The sequence below is a fragment of the Scyliorhinus torazame genome, chromosome 17, assembly GCF_047496885.1.
Source record: "Scyliorhinus torazame isolate Kashiwa2021f chromosome 17, sScyTor2.1, whole genome shotgun sequence".
NCBI lineage: Eukaryota > Metazoa > Chordata > Chondrichthyes > Carcharhiniformes > Scyliorhinidae > Scyliorhinus > Scyliorhinus torazame.
In genome coordinates, this window is record NC_092723.1 from 110,925,019 (window position 1) to 110,937,980 (window position 12,962).

General features: G+C 52.0%; 1 protein-coding gene across 1 annotated transcript in view; it reads left to right on the top strand.

Moving 5' to 3' along the window:
- meiob (meiosis specific with OB-fold) overlaps positions 1-12,962 on the top strand; it is a 261,266-nt gene that overhangs the window by 209,899 nt on the left and 38,405 nt on the right. The window lies entirely within an intron of this gene.

Consider the following 12,962-nt stretch of genomic DNA (forward strand, 5'->3'; position numbering starts at 1 on the left):
TTACTATTACTCTTCTGCGCTTTGACCCTCCCTTCTGAACATCAGAGCCAGCCGTGGTGCCACTGCTCTGGCTGCTGCTGTTTTCCCCTGATAGGCTATCCCCCCCGACAGTATCCAAAGGGGTATATCTGTTCGAAAGGGGGACAACCACAGTGGATTCCTGCACTGACTGCCTGCCCTTTCTGGTGGTCACCCATTTCTCTGCCTGCACCTTGGGTATGACCATATTTACATAACTGCGATCTATGACGCTTTCCGCCACCTGCATGCTCCTAAGTGCATCCAATTGCTGCTCCAACCGAACCATGCGGTCTGTGAGGAGCTCCAGTTGGGTGCACTTTCTGCAGATGAAGCCATCCGGGACGCTGGAAGCCTCCCGGACCTGCCACATCTCACAGTCAGAGCACAGCACCCCTCTAACTGACATTGCGTCAATTAATTAAAATTAAAATTTGTCTTTTTTTAAAATATTTTTTTTTAAATTTCAAAGTTACTGACATCTGTTTCCTAGCACTAGATTTCTAATAGAAATGCGATAGCTAACTATAGTACTCTCCGATCTCTGGCTTAGATATCCCTCTAAATTATAATTAAGTTATTATGTTTAATTAGTTACCAAATACTAGCCACTCTGGCCACAGCTTTTCTGTGATGTCACTTCAGTTTCCCCCGACACACACAATTTGAAAAAAAGGTATAAAAGTAAAAATAAGTAAAAATCACTTACTTACCTTCTTACCTTCTGAGTTTCTTAGATGTTCTCAGGTTCTCTCGCTGACAGAGACTGCTCCTCCACCTCCGAACCTTGACCTGCACAATGCTAATAATATAATAATAATATAATATGGCACTTACCTCACACCAATGGGTCTTATTATTAGGTTAGAGGAGGAGGGCGGGTGGGAGACACTACACGTGTAGTGTCTCGGGTTTCCTCTCCACCAGAATTTATTGGTTGGGGGGGGGGGACTTCCCAGAGGTCCGCGGGTCGAACTTCCGGTTCCCGCCTTATATAAAAACAAATAAAACAGAAAAGAACAGACACGGGACCAGGTAAGTGGTTTTAAATTCACTACTCACCTCCCAGAAGGCCCCTGCGCACCGCTGCCGCCGAAATCCAAAGGGCTGCTCCTGTAAAGGTAAGAGTTTTTAAATTCACTACTCACCTCCCAGAAGGCCCCTGCGCACCGCTGCCGCCGAAATCCAAAGGGCTGCTCCTGTAAAGGTAAGAGTTTTTAAATTCACTACTCACCTCCCAGAAGGCCCCTGCGCACCGCTGCCGCCGAAATCCAAAGGGCTGCTCCTGTAAAGGTAAGAGTTTTTAAATTCACTACTCACCTCCCAGAAGGCCCCTGCGCACCGCTGCCGCCGAAATCCAAAGGGCTGCTCCTGTAAAAGTAAGAGTTTTTAAATTCACTACTCACCTCCCAGAAGGGCCGGGTTTAACATGGCAAAGTCGCTCTACAAGAGTGGGGTGAGATTTCGCATGTTATTCCCGGCCAGACTCTGAGCCACGTACCAGAGCAAAGAATATTATTTCAGTACTCCGAAATTGGCAAATGACTTTGTGCGGACAAATGGCACTACCAAACTTACAATACTATCACTGGGCAGCAATGGCAGAGATTCTGAGGGGTTGGATACGTGAACCCACCATGGAATGGATGCAGATGGAGGAGTCTTCCTGCAAGGGAACGACCCACCGGGCCCTCGCCACAGCAGCACTCCTCTCCCCCCCCCCCCTCCCCCCTGTCGAAACACACATCCTTACCAGTGCTGGTAGCCACACTAAGGACATGGAACCAGTTGAAGCAACATTTCTGTCTTACCGAAATGGCCCCCACCTGCGGAAACGATAAGTTCCCATCAGCCATGCTCGACACCACTTTCAAAAAATGGGACAGGACTGGAAGACGCTAACAGTCAGGGACTTTCACATGGGAGACAGACTAGTGACACTGAGCGAACTGACGGAGCACCTGAAACTAACGACAGGACAAGAACTTAGACACCTCTAGGTAAAGCACTTTCTCCGCAAGGAAACAGTAGGATATCCCAGGGACCCGGGAACCACATTACTAGAGGACCTGATAAACACGGGCAGTAAGGAAAGGGGAAACTGCGGTAAAATCTACAGACAGCGACTGGCCAGGATGAGACTGCCACTGGACGAAGCCAGGTGAAAATGAAGAGACAAACTGGGGACAGAAGTGAGCTGGGGACTCTGGAGCGAAGCACTGAGCAGGGCCAACTCCACTTCCTCCTGCGCAAGGCTCAGCCTCATGCAGTTCAAAGTGGTGAACAGAGCGGACCTAACCAGAACCTGAATGAACAGGTTCTTCCAGGAGATGGAAGATAAATGTGAACGGTGCCAGAGAGGCCCGGCCAACCATACCCACATATTCTGGGCTTGTCCCAAACTTGTAGGGTTCTGGACAGGTTTGATGCAATGTCCAAGGTTGTGGGGGTGAGGGTGGAGCCGTGCCCATGAGTGGCAATCTTTGGGGTATCCGAACAGCACATGGGGAAGAGGACAGATGCCCTAGCTTTCGTTTCCCTAATCGCACGCCGGAGAATCCTGCTTGGCTGGCGATCAGCAGCACCACCCCAGCTGCAGACTGGCTGGCAGACCTTTTTAAAAAATGTTTTTTATTTTTTTTTATACATGGTATACACAGGTGTACACAAAGAGAAACCAAAAAGAGATAACAAAAACACTAAATAAATAAAAAACCAATGGGTGGGAAGATAAAAACTGGGGAAGTGTATATACATAGAAGCAACGGAGAGACAATTACATTATACATGTCATTGAGGGGGGCTTTCCCCCTCCCCACTTTACTGTTTTTTCCGCCTCAGCCGTCTGTCATCCCCTCCTCCTTTGCTTTCTTATTCGCTGTTGCGCTGCTGTGTTCATTGTGGTCATTATCGTTTCCCATGCTCTCCTTCCAGTTTGTGTTCCCTCGTGTTTCCTCCCCTCTGGCTCCCCTCTATTATTCTTTGCCCCCTGTCCTTCCTTCTTCCCTGCCCCCCTCTTCCCCCCCGTTCCCTGCCCCTTTTCTGGCTGGTAGACCTGGCAGAGTTTCTCCAGTTGGAGAAGATCAAATACACCATCCGAGGGTTGGAAGAAGGCTTCCTCAAAGCATGGATGCAGTTCATCATCCTGTTCCAAGACAGTGAGTAGGGAAAAAGCGAGAGACGGTGTAAAACGGATAGGGACACACAACTCTAAGGGGAGGAGAGGAGGAAATTCAGGGGAGCTACACGGAGAAGCATGGGGGGAGGGGGCGGAAGACCCCCCCCCCTCCCCCCGAACCTACAAGGCCAGCAACAGAAAATATAAAGGGAAGGCGGGTGGAAAGGGGAGAATAGGAGCTAGGGGACAGGACACCCTGAACGAAAGACGGGGATGTCAATGAGGGACAAGGGAGGGAGGGCTGGGAGAGGGGATGGGGGGGGGGGGGCTGGGGAGGAAAGAACAAGAACGATTCTCTGTCTATAAGAACCGCATGTGCTGTAAATGTTGAACGTAAAGTGTTACTGTGCATAATTGAAAATGGCAATAAAAATATTCAAAAATAATTCTTTAAAAAACTGTGTTTCTGTATTCATGTGCTGAGAAAGGGTTGAAACTTCAGTTTAGCTTCATATTAAACAAATGTGCTTACATGTCTATAGTTTTTGTTGCACTTTAAACTTTACCTGCATCGTCTTTAAGGTTTTACGAAGTAAAAGCAATGGCAGGATTAAAAGAAAACTACACTGTTGCTTAGCAACCAGAGGCTCACACTGAAAAGCAGAAGCACTAAGCTTTCAGTTAGAACCAAGCAACCCAGAGGCAAGAAGCATTTCACAGACTGCCAGTATAGGCAAGACAATACAGAGGGACAGAAAGCAAGTCCCAGAAGCTAAAGAGCAGGAAGTCCCATAAACCAGGGAATGAGAGTTCCAGGAAGTTCAAGCACAGACAAACTGGGAAAAAGGTTCAGTGAAGTCAGAAGCAGAGAGAGAGGCTCCCAGTTAAAGACAGGGCTGCAAAGTACAGACCTGGAGACGTTGGCTAGTGAGAAGCTGTGGTGATCCTAAGGTTGATGACTGCCCATGAAGCAGTGGTCTGTTGGCGTGGTGGGTACCTTAAGAGATTGTGGAAGCTTGATCTAGAGCAGAGGAATACCGAGACTGGGGCGGCATAGGCACGGACCGCCATTGCCACGTACTGCCAGGCAGCCTTCTTGCCGGGCACTCCACTGACCACCCACCTTGGCCCCTGGCTCTGCAGAGTGACACCGGCCGAATGGGTGCACCTGCACCCCACCCTCTGTCATACCCCCCCCCCCCCCCCCAACCTGGCAGCAACCTCCCAGCAGGGCATCAGGTGGCCCACCCAGCACAACACCCACTGTATCCCCTACAGGGGCACGGGCAGGGGCTGCGGAGCCTACCGCTGGCAGGGCAGTGCCAGCAGAAGGGACCCCTGGCATCAGAGATGAGCGCCAGGGCCAGAGGGGCAGGGTGGGGGGGGGGGGGGGGGGGGTGACAGGTGGGTTCAGAGCGCAAAGTGCCAACTGGGACCACCATGTAGCCCGTTGGACCTGGTTGGGCATGACTGCTAACACGGGCCTTTCACCCCCTGCAGATAATGGATTTTGGAATTCAACCAGCAGTGGTGACCTGCCTGCTAATTGCCGCAGCCCTGGGAAATGCGCTGCAGCTGTACAAGCTGGAGCTGCTCGAGGAGGATGAGGAATCTGCAGCAGCGGAGGGTGCAGAAGCGGGGCCTGCATCAGCGGAACCTGCGCCAGAAGAACAGGAGGCAGCCGCTCAAGATGGAGAGCCAGCCGCCCAACAGGCCGAGGAGAAGGATGTGCCAAGAAGGCACCGCATGAGGCCTCGTATACAGACCGTCCTCTGGGGAGACCTGGGCAGACTGCTTATCGGTGTCCCAGATGGTGTGATGCAGCCCTGTTCTGCCCACTGTCCACTAGATGCACCATAGTCAGGGGGACGGTGGGGGGGTTAGGAATCCGAGGTGTTGCGGTGTTCCGGCTCCTCGCCTGCAGGAGTCACCAGTGCGGGCCCCATTACCACCTCCTCGGTGTGCTCGATGGCTCCGGCCTACTCCATGGGACGGGGGTGGGGGGGGGGGGGGGGGGGGTGGGGGGGTGAGCAGAGCTATCCACTGAGTCTCCCCCGTCACCTGCCAATGCCAGTCCTGCAATGTTGTGACACCTACTGATCTGGCAGCTCTGGTCTCGACCAGTGTCTGCATACTCGCGTCCAATGGACCATGTCCGTCTGGGACTGCACCACATCACTCATTGATTGTGCGCCACCTTCTGTGTCTGTTACATCAACCAGTGACTGTGCCATCTCCCTCTGGGACTGGGCCACCTCCCTCTGTGCCTGCGCCATGTCGACCAGCACCTGGACAATGCCACTAACATTCCCAACCAAAGCGTGCTGTGATTGGGCCATGCTCATAAGCGCTACTGCAATGTCCAGGTCTCTGGGGCATGGCGGCCTGTGAGGCGGCAACTCTATCCTGGGCCTCGACCAGCACCTACACAGAATGCGCCAGGCCTTGGACATGCTAGTCCATAGCCAAAACTGTCGCCCCCAATGCCTCCACAGTGGACGCCACCCCCTGCTCCTACACGCACTTGGAATCCTCCACCTTCGCTTGTAGGTGCTGGATGCTCGCCGACAACCACTCATGCAGTCCCTGGCTCTGTGACTGCATCTCCACGATCGATGGAACTGTCCATTCCAGAAGCCCAAAATCCATCTGGACGGAAGTTAGCCCTTGGGGTCGGCCACCCTCCGACTGTCCGCCCCCTTGGGAGTTCCTACCTCCGCCTGCTTAACAAGATCAGCTGTGTGGTGCGCACCAGAGAGTGTCCCAGGAGCCTCTTCACTGAAGTGCCGAGGTGAGTGTCTCTGGGATGGTGGAGGATATTGGAGACAGCTGTGACAGGAAATCAGTATCATCCTCAGTTTCGAACTCCGAGGTGTCCTGTGTGTCGTGTCAAAGGATGCCGTCCAAGCTGCTCTCGTTGTCAGTGCTCGGCTCACGGGGGAGGGGTGCTCCGGTTGTGGAACTGACTGGGGGCTGGGGACAACAGATGGACCCGCCCCATCACCAGCAATTCCTACAAGACAAGACACATGATTAGACCGCGGGGTGGGAGGTGGTCTGTGGCATTCTCGGCCTTTCGAAACATGATTGCGTCATTGGGGAAGGTCCAAGATCAGCACGATCTGAAATCTTGCTGCCGCAACTTCCGTTTTTGAATTAGACCACGGCCTGTGGTCTAGTCTAGGCAGCTCCCTAAGCGGCCATAATGTGTTTTGTGCCCACAGCAAATGGGCCCTGAAAATTTCCATAGGTATATTTTGAGGTTGTACTATCCTTTTTATTAAACACTTAAGTCTAAACAACAGGCTCAGCTGCTAGCCAATATGTTTAACTTTGATTTTGCAATGCTGAGACACTACTGATCTGGCAGCTAGTCTTCGAACAGCATCAAGGTTACATAGCATCATGTAGGTTATTTTTCCACGAATACAATAAAATGTAATCTATTATGCAGGAGAATCTAGCAAAGAAAAATCTCCAAGACCCAAGGAACTGACTGGGGGTGGGGGGCAACAGATGGACCCGCCCCATCACCAGCAGCCATGACAAGACAAGACGCATGATTAGACCGCGGGCCGGTGGGGTTTGTGATCTTAGATGTTTGTGATCTTATTAATGTGATGACAGAAATACGATTATGAAAGAATATTACTAAGAAGTTAATTTAATACAAATGGAATGCAAAATAAGTTGCTGCCAACTGGCAGGAACAGCCTGACAGGGAATCATAGAATCATAGAAGTTTACAGCATGGAAACAGGCCCTTCGGCCCAACCAGTCCATGCCGCCCAGTTTTTACCATTAAGCTAGTCCCAGTTGCCCGCACTTGGCCCATAACCCTCTATACCCATCTTACCCATGTAACCATCTAAATGCTTTTTGAAAGACACAATTGTACCCGCCTCTACTACTACCTCTGGCAGCCCATTCCAGACACTCACTACCCTCTGAGTGAAGAAATTGCCCCTCTGGGCCCTTCTGAATCTCTCCCCTCTCACCTTAAACCTATGCCCTCTAGTTTTAGACTCCCCTACCTTTGGGAAAAGATGTTGACTATCTACCTTATCTATGCCCCTCATTATTTTATAGACCTCTATAAGATCACCCCTAAGCCTCCTACGCTCCAGGGAAAAAAGTCCCAGTCTATCCAGCCTCTCCTTATAACTCAAACCATCAAGTCCCGGCAACATCCTAGTAAATCTTTTCTGCACTCTTTCTAGTTTAATAATATCCTTTCTATAATAGGGTGACCAGAACTGCACACAGTATTCCAAGTGTGGCCGTACCAATGTCTTGTACAACTTCAACAAGACGTCCCAACTCCTATATTCAATGTTCTGACCAATGAAACCAAGCATGCCGAATGCCTTCTTCACCACCCTGTCCACCTGCGACTCCACCTTCAAGGAGCTATGAACCTGTACTCCTAGATCTCTTTGTTCTATAACTCTCCCCAACGCCATACCATTAACTGAGTAGGTCCTGGCCTGATTCGATCTGCCAAAATGCATCACCTCACATTTATCTAAATTAAACTCCATCTGCCATTCGTCGGCCCACTGGCCTAATTGATCAAGATCCCGTTGCAATCCTAGATAACCTTCTTCACTATCCACTGTGCCACCAATCTTGGTGTCATCTGCAAACTTACTAACCATGCCTCCTAAATTCTCATCCAAATCATTAATATAAATCACAAATAACAGTGGACCCAGCACCGATCCCTGAGGCACACCACTGGTCACAGGCCTCCAGTTTGAAAAACAACCCTCTACAACCACCCTCTGCCTTCTGTCGTCCAGCCAATTTTGAATCCAATTGGCAACCTCACCCTGGATCCCGTGAGCTTTAACCTTCTGCAACAACCTACCATGCGGTACCTTGTCAAAGGCTTTGCTAAAGTCCATGTAGACAACGTCTACTGCACTGCCCTCACCTACCTTCTTGGTCACTCCCTCAAAAAACTCAATCAAATTTGTGAGACATGATTTTCCACGCACAAAGCCATGCTGACTGCCCCGAATCAGTCCTTGCCTCTCTAAATGCTTGTAGATCCTGTCTCTCAGAATACCTTCTAGCAACTTACCTACTACAGACGTTAGGCTCACCGGTCTGTAGTTCCCAGGCTTTTCCCTGCTGCCCTTCTTAAACAAGGGCACAACATTCGCCACTCTCCAATCTTCAGGCACCTCACCTGTGGCTGCCGATGATTCAAATATCTCGGTTAGGGGACCCGCAATTTCCTCACTAGCCTCCCACAACATCCTGGGATACATTTCATCAGGTCCCGGGGATTTATCTACCTTGATGCGCTTTAAGACTTCCAGCACCTCCTCCTCTGTAATATGCACACTTCTCAAGACATCACTATTTATTTCCCTTAGTTTCCTAACATCCATGCCTTTCTCCACCGTGAATACCGATGAGAAATATTCATTCAGGATCTCACCCAACTCTTGTGGCTCTGCACATAGATGCCCTTGTTGATCCTTAAGAGGCCCTACTCTGTCCCTAGTTACTCTTTTCCCCTTTATGTATCTGTAGAATCTCTTTGGATTCTCCCTTGCATTATTTGCCAAAGCAATTTCATGTCCCCTTTTTGCCCTCCTGATTTCCCTCTTAACTCTATTTCGACAATCTCTATACTCTTCAAGGGATCTACTTGATCCCAGTTGCTTATGTACGTCATATGCCTCCTTCTTCTTTTTGACCAGAGTCTCAATATCTCGAGTCATCCAGGGTTCCCTACTTCTACCAGCCTTGCCCTTCACTCTAAAGGGAATGTGCTTACCCTGCACCCTGGTTAACACATTTTTAAAAGCCTCCCATTTACCAGCCGTCCCTTTGTCTGCCAATAGTCTCCCCCAATCTACCTCTGCAAGTTCCTGTCTGATACCATCAAAATTGGCCTTGCCCCAATTAAGAATCTCATGAATGCAAAGAGAAAAGTAGCTATTTTCTATCCCTGGAGATTTCTGAAGCTGTGGAGCCAGCAGAACTAGGCCTTCTCACTCTTGAAGGAAGGATTCTGGTAAATATGATTTAACTAATTTCAACACATGCTTGACTAATCAATGAAGAGTTGAGATGAAGCAACTGTATGTTTGTAGGCACTAGTTTTCACTGTAGGACAGATTCCATTATAAACAGTAGCTAATTTCTATGTAATCAAATACTGCCGCAAAATAGATTTCTTTACTTTATTTGTTAAGTCCCACAAAATATTTTTTCAAAATTTAGGATACTTTGCCTGTTGGCCAGAATTACTTAGTAAACTTTTTAATGACGCATTTTTAATTTTACAAACACCGTGCAATGAAAGCACATAAAATAAACAATTTTCAATAAATTTTCAATTTAGTTCCAAGAAATAGTGATCTTGATGCCAATATAAAACCATTCATACCTCTCTAGGAGAGAGAGGAGGTACTGAGGCGATGTCCAGGCACGGACGCCATTGCCGTGGTCTGCAAGGCAGCCATCTTGCTGCACACCCCACTGACCACCCACCTTAGCCCCTGATTCTGCAGAGTGACACCGGCAATATGAGTGCCCTCCCCCCGCCAGCCACCGGCGGGGCATCACGGGCCTACCCAAAGTGGACACCGACAGAAGCCCCTATGGCCAGACGGGGGCCACGGAGCGTACTGCTGGGTAGAGCAGCGCCAGGCAACGTTAGCCCCAGCAGCAGGGACAAGCGGCAGGGCCACTGATCCTCATGGTGCCGGGCACCGACGGACCAGGGGTGCAAGAATGAGGGGGACATGCGGGAGCAGGGTCCGTAGTGCCAACCGGAGCACCATGTAGCATGTTAGACCTGGTTGGGCACAGGGGTAAGCACCATGCTAACATGTCAGCCTTTCACCCCCAGCAGACAGTGGATATCGGAATCAACCAGCAATGGTGGCCTTCCTGCTAGTCGCTGCAGCCCTGGAGGATGCCCTGTGACTGTACGAGCTGGAGCTGCTCGAGAAGGAGGAAGCTGCAGCAGTGGAGCTTACAGCAGCAGAACCTGACCCGGAGGAACAGGAGGCAGCCGCCTAGGATAGAGAGCCGACCGCCCAGCAGGAGAAGGACGTGCAAAGAAGGCGACGCATGAGGCCCATCGTGTACATGCCTGTTGTTTGAGGACTTGCCGGACCGGGCATGCCATCGCAAACTCCGGCTGAGCAGGGAACAATGCAACATATCTGCCATATCATGTCGCACCTGGAACCGTGGGGGAATGGGGGAGGATGTTCGCCTGAACCATTATGCCAAGGGTTCTTCCAGGCGCCGAGTGGGGACTTGTCCTGGATCTCAAAGAGCTCGGTGCACTGGCGCATCTGCGCCATCACGGAAACCCCATATGCCCAGGTGGCACAATACATCCATTTCAACGTGCACCGAGCCCACCAGGATGCCCAGGCAACAGGGTTCTCCGCCATTGCCGAGATGCCCCGGGTCTGGGGGGTGATTGATGGGATACATGATCCCCTAAGAGCACCTGCAGATGGCAGTCCACTCTAAACAAACCGAAAGGGGTTCCATTCGGTGAACATGCAGCTCATATATGTGACCATCAGATGCGCATCATGCACGTCTGCACCCGAGGGCCAGGCTGTTTACATGACACCTTCATCCTGGCACACACATTCCTGACATGTTCAAGACGCCCTCCTGGCTGTGGGGGTTGGTTCCTGGGCGACAGGAGTTATCCACTGCGGTCATGGCTGATGATGCCTATCTTTACAATGTCGCCCACGCAGCGACCAGGTACGTGAACGAGTAGTGCCTCAGCCTCCTGAAGATGCAGTTCAGGTACTTGGGCCGCACTGGAGGGACCCTCCAGTATGGTGCTGAGAGGGTTGCCTGCATCGTGGCAGTCTGCTGCGTTCTCCACAACAACGCGCAGCAGAGGGGTGATGTGCTGAAGGAGGAGGATGAAGGCCAGGCCTCGTCCGTTGAGGATGGACAGGATATGGGGTCAAAAAGCAGGCACGGGAGGATACACGACGTGTGCACCAGGGTCAACGCACACGGCATGCTCTGACCGGCTCCAGATTCACCGACTTGGGGAGGGGGGGTGAACTGGCCAGGGGCACGGATACCACATGCCACCCACTCGTTCCCTACATGTGAGCTGGCCATTCCCTCACACGGTCCCATCGGAACCCTAGGGCGGTGGTGATGGGGGGGGGGGGGGGGAGCCCAGCCCAGCCCAGCCCAGCCCATACCACCCCAGCCACAACATCCACCCCCTCTCTGGCCAGCCCAGACCAGCCACCCTTCACACCCATCTGAGAGCACTGAGGCAGGTTGTAACAGTGTGAACAGGTGTTTAATATGCACAAATATGTACAGATACATGTTTAGCTCCTATAACTAAACTGTGCCTTGCAACCGTGCCAACTTAACTGGTGTCTAACTTACTGGTCTTTCGGTCCCTAAGGCTACGTCTAGATGGATCCCCAGACGGTACATCAGGAGTGGAGGCGGCCTTCTGCAATTCCTGCTCTGTGCATTACCTCCTCCTCCCTCGGGGTGTCTGGTGGCCTCCGGGCTACTCCATCGGAGGAGGGTGCAAGCAGAACTATCCCCTGAGGCGCTCCCAGTCCTGGAGGCCCGCTCTGGTCTCGACCAGGGTCTGCATGCTCGCAGCTATGGAGCACAGGGAATGGCCATCTCGTCTGGACTGCGCCACATCACCTTGCGACTGTGCCACCATCTTCTGGATCTGTGACACATCAGCCTGTGACTGCGCCATCTCGCTCTGGGACTGGGCCACCTCCCTCTGTGTCTGCGCCATGTCAGCCAGCACCTGGGCAATTCCGCCAACGTTCCCAGCTATGGCCTGCTGTGACTGAGACATGCTCAGGAGCGCCGCTGCAAAATCCAAGTGGCTTTGGCACAAAGCTGCCTGTGAAATGGCAGTCCTGTCTTGGACATTGGCCAGTGCCTGCTCAGAATGCCCCTGGCCTTGGACATGCTGATCTATAGCCAAAGCCCTCGTCCTCAATGCCTCTAGCGCGGACACTACCTGTGCAGTAGTGGCCTAGGTGGCATGCATGGTCAGCACCACTGCTCCTGCATGTGCTTGGACGCCTACAACTGCACCTGCAGGTGCTGGATGCTCGCTGACAACCCTCATGTAGTCCTTGACTCTGCAAATGCATATCCACTATAATTGGGGCTGTCCGTTCCAGAAGCCCGAAACCTGTCTGGACGGCAGCTAGTCCCTGGGGTCGGCCTGCCCTCCGATCTTCAGCCCACTCAGGTGTTCCTACCTCCACCTGATCCACCGGAGCAGCTGTGCAATGCGTACCAGAGGGTATCCCAGGTGTCTCTTCACTAAAGTGCCCAACCGAGGTGAGTGTCTCTGGGATGGTGGGGCATTGGAGACAGCTGTGACGGGAAATCTGTGTCATCCCCGGACTCGAGCTCTGGGATACCTTGGGTCTCCCGTCAAAGAGTATCATCCATGCTGCTGTTTTCATTGCTGCTGGGTACACAGAGGGCTCAGGCTGTGGCACTGGCTGGGGACACCACATGGACTGCCCCATCACCAACAGGTCCTGCAAGACACAAGACAAAACGCATGCTAAGACAGCGGGCCGAGGGGGGTGAGGGTGGTGGGGTGTTGATACACGTGGCATGGGGAACCGCAACTATGCAGGTTCTCACTTCCTTGCCCGTGGCCGACCTCCACCCCGGCGACTTCCCTTTCCCCAGGGCTACCGACCACGTCCAGGGCCCTCTGCTCAGCCACGGTAAGGGGTGACATGTCCCGCAGTCTGGGACAAGTTGGTGCCAGGGGCACGGTGCTGCCTACTCATCCTGGCCGCCG